At 36.6% G+C, this 4,743-nt stretch overlaps 1 pseudogene; it reads left to right on the top strand.

Moving 5' to 3' along the window:
• Positions 1 to 4,079, top strand: LOC136544702 (uncharacterized; annotated as a pseudogene).
• The last annotated feature ends 664 nt before the right edge of the window (positions 4,080 to 4,743 follow it).

Genomic DNA, 4,743 nt, shown 5'->3' with positions numbered 1-4,743 from the left:
ATGGCAAGGCGTGGCCGTACCTCCACATGCGATGCCGCTGCTACGGCTTCTGCATCCTCATCGCCAGCAACGCGCGCATCTACCACCTGTTGCTCAGCACAGTCCCCGGGCGACCCCGGCGACAAGGCTTTGTCCACCGCCGTGATGAAGGACGTGATCGAGGTCGGCAACACCACGGAGACGCACACCTCGACCGTGCCGGCGACTTGTACAGGTTGTTAGTATTTCCATCTGATCTCCGCCTTATCATTTCCTACAGCCTAAATGCCTGATTAGATTGCCATTTGCAACCTGAATGCACGATTCAGGTGAATTCCTCTAAATCTTTGTACTTGTCAATTTAAACTATGTTTGGTTCCTACCTTTATTAAATTTAATCTATGTTTAATTATGCTAATCTTTTAAATTTAAGTACATTATTTAATATTGCTTTGATCATATTAAGATAATGTCCAAATAGTAGAGGGTGAGGCAACAATCGAAGCCTCTAGCCAAGAAAGGCAGAACAAAGAGAATGCCGAAATAATAGTTCCGCCATCCTCGCCCAAAGCTGAAAAGTTTCCGACACCAGATAACTCAGGTGAATTACTCTAAATACTTTTACTTGTAATAAATTTATAAGCTATGTTCGATTACTACTTTTAGTAAATTTATTTAAGCTATGTATGATTAATCATCATTGCAACCTCGTAGATTTGGTCTCCCAAATTATTAATTATTATTAAATAATACTTTGCTCATCTGTAGAGATTAAAAAGTATATATAGAGTGAGTCAAGAATTGTAGCCTCTAGCCAAGAAACGTTGGACAACAACAACGTCGAAATAATAGTTCGGCCATCCTCACCCGAAGGTCAGAAATATCCGAGCCTTTAATAATAATTTCACCCATTTCCTCGTTTATGATGAACCTCGCTGATCAGTCCGTACAACTCACAGATTGGCTACACAGAAATGATGCATATATTCCCATGTGTACAGTCAAACGTACAGTCTGTATTGATGCATTGCCTACTTCTGGTGAGCCAAATTAGCACAACATCATCATGCTACTTTTCAATATGAAATAAGGCATTTATTTATATGCTAATGTACTAAAGTGGAGCTATATTGATGTAGATGTCGATCAAGAAAGATGCGAAGACAAGAAGCGGAAGCGTGCTCATGAGGATGACGTACACAACGAACTCTTAAGCAACACAAATCTCCTCTCATATTTTGTCCGAGTGGGCCATTGCATACAAAATGTACAAATATGGAATCTCAAACTGATATTATATATTGCATCTGCAGATCATTATTAGGGAGGAAGCGAGAGAAGTACAGGTCAACGATGATGCCGTACAAACGCCAGTACTACAAAAGGCACAACATATGATGCGTGCTGACGATGATGTGACGGCGTTGCCTCGGTATAATAAGCCAAAGAAATCAAACAATGCACAAATCATGACTCAAGGTGAGCCATCATTAATTGAAACTTACTTCTTTAATTTAAATAATTAATTACTTATTACTAATAATAATAATAATATAAAATGATACCTCTGCAGATTATGTGTCTACGAAACAAGATGATGAGGTCATTGAATACATGAAAGGAAAAAGTATAGATCATAAACTCGTCAGAATCAATGATGCTTGGGGATGCTGGGATGACCTGGATTGCCTTTTTAAGTCGAATGAGCAAGTCAATGGCGCGGTAAGCATGTTTAACACTGCTTCTGCATTACATAGTGTCCATACAAACTACCTGCCAATCTTTTAATGACAAATTAAAAACTTGCAGGTCATAAGTTTGTATATCGAATTGATAGCATGAAGAACACCTACTTCATAGAGATGGTGGAGATGTATATTTGGAAAATTCAATGGTTTCTCAAATGCTACGAATTGACGGGAAGAAAGATGAGAGGGATTTGAGCTATAATAGAGATGAAGTGGTTGAAACAAGGGCACACAATTATTTAAATGTTGATATGGTAAGCTTTACCATAATACTTAACATATGGTAATTTTTTACCCTTTCAAATCTAGAGAAATAATTTAGATAACTCTCTAATACTGTAGGTGTTCCTTCCAATCAATATTGAAAAGTTTCACTGGTACCTGGGTGTTGTGAACGCTTCTTTAGGCCAGATACATGTTTTGGACTCTTTTGGAGATAATATGACAAACTTTGAAGATCTCTGGTATACGGTACGTCTAAGGGTGTGTTTGGTTGAGCTGTGGCTATGGGAAAAAGCTGCTGTGGGCTGTGAGCTATGAGAAAGCTGCTGTGGGCTGTGAGCTGTAGAAAAGTTGAAAGCTGTTTGGTTAAACAAGTATAAAATATACCTTCTATCTTTATCTCTCTTGAAACAACTATGGAAGAGCTTTTTATTCCACCAATTTCGAAAAGCAGAAAGCCAAAAGCCAAAAGCAGGGTCAAACCAGCTTTCAAAAATGAACTACGGAAAAGCAGCTGCTTCTGAAAAAGCAGCATCCAAAAGCAGCCCCTTTGGTTGGGCTTTTGGCTTTTGCGGCCAAAAGCCAAAGCCAAAAGCCCAACCAAACACACCCTAAATAATTGGTATACATATTCATTTATTTAAAATTCTTCGGTACCTGTTCTGTTTCTTAATTAGCCTTGGTGTTTTGATCATACCAGCTCTTAGGAATGGAAAGACTAATAAAATATGCAATGGGGCTTACAAAACTGGACCAAAGTAAATGGAAACACGGTACCAATATAACATCTTGGCCAATGAAACATAAGATCAAGGTCCCAATGCAAACAGATGGGTAAAATATCTTTATGTTTTGTGTATATGTCATTGCCTAACCATTATCTGTATGCCTCATATTTGATTGTTTGGAATATTGCCCAGCTATAGTTGTGGTTTATGGCTTCTTAATTATATGGAGTATTGGACCGGAAGTACTTTATCTGACCATGTAACCCAGGTACTTACTTATGAATCTACTTCTAATACATATCAGTTATTTTTTAATTGGTTAGCATATAAGCAATTACTGTTTGCAGGAAGATATAAGTAACTTCATGTTCAAGCTACCTGCGATCTTATATAACTCGCTGTTAAATGAAATAAGAGGGTTACCAGATAAAGAGCAAACGACTAAGACCGGCGATGACCTAGATGAACTTGTCGAAGAGCTCAATGACCTCGATATTTTGATGTCGGGTAACATGAAGTTGACAAGGACGCTAAAGTAGACAAAAAGAGAAGACCTACTGACGACAATTTGCGGGTTGTTCCACTTGATCGCCGATGATGAGACTTTAGAGCAAGTCATGCATTCTAAAGTACAACAAACTGTTCTAATATAGATATTGCCTTTGTCCATTCTAGATTGCTACAGCAAGTAATTTGTTCCTTATCCTTGTTTTCAGGAAAGAGTGGATACGAAGTACACGACCATATCCAATTTCTTTAAGTCTTAGACAAATTATAAATATTTTAGATGATGATAGACAGCTGGAACATGAAACCTTTAATATGGCTATTCAGATGGTAGCGTGCAACCAAGACATAGCGCAGAAGAAACAAATATTCCACTACATGGATCTCAAATTTGCTGTAAGTTGATATATATAAATCATTCTAAAAGATTGTTTATACATGTCATACTTAAATTATGTAATTGTATAATTATCAGGAAATAACTCATTTTGGACGAGATCCACGATGTTGTCCCAAGATTGACAAGGCATACCAAGATCAATTAAAAAAAGTATTTGAGTGCTGGCCGGAAAAGCAGTACGACATTAAAGAATGTAGCAATGTAAGTTGTGTTTTGTGTATTACTTTAAAACCTTTTAAATTATTTACCACTTATAGTCTGTGTGTTTGTTTATAGATTCTACTACCATATTATCAAGACGGTCTATACACTTTATTCATAATCGACATGCAAAAAATAATCGTGCATATTATGGATCCACTTCAAGATCATGTATGCTTGAAGGGTTATGATCACAGAGATTCATATATACCTACATTACACACTATTGCTAGAAGGTTCAATCTTGCCATGGGATTGTTAAATTATAAGATGAACGACAATATTTATCACTGAGAATACCCTACGTGTGTAACAAAGGTTACACATAATAAACACTGGTAATCACTTGTAATATATTTCAACTTTCATATCACAGAAATAGTTATTTGATCTATGTACATCAAATAAACAATTGATCTTCTGCAGGAATTTGGGAGGCTTTCTTGTATACAGTTTCATGAAGTCATGGGATGGCATAAGATTGCCACCTATCAATAATGTAAGCATGTATAGTACATAACTAAGTTTCATAAACTACATTGAAAAATACTAACTTATTTATTGTTATCTGCCATGCGCAGCTACCAACTTCGCTGAGGAGGGAATTCTTGGCTGATATTTTGACGAGTAATGCAAAAGAATGTAGCGACAACATCCCTGATAATCTGCAATACATGATTAAGGAGTTAGGTAGAATCTAACTTTACAATGTGCACTTATATGAAAAGTGTTCCCAAATTATATATAGACTCAAATACAATTGTTGTGTAATAGTAATATTATGAAGAATAAATTGGTTATAATTATGAGCATCTCAAGATTAAAACCGTAGCGTTAGCACGGGCATTATACTAGTTTGCCAAAATTCTCAACTCTTTCTAAACCTATCTTACTTTCCATTGCCAAGGACATTGGCTTAGAAGTAGGGGATGGAAATCCTGATATAGTGGATAATATG

Source organism: Miscanthus floridulus, chromosome 3 (assembly GCF_019320115.1).
Source record: "Miscanthus floridulus cultivar M001 chromosome 3, ASM1932011v1, whole genome shotgun sequence".
NCBI classification, from domain to species: Eukaryota; Viridiplantae; Streptophyta; class Magnoliopsida; order Poales; family Poaceae; genus Miscanthus; species Miscanthus floridulus.
The sequence above is the reverse complement of the archived record's forward strand: the minus strand, read 5'-3'. Positions and strand labels throughout refer to the sequence as shown.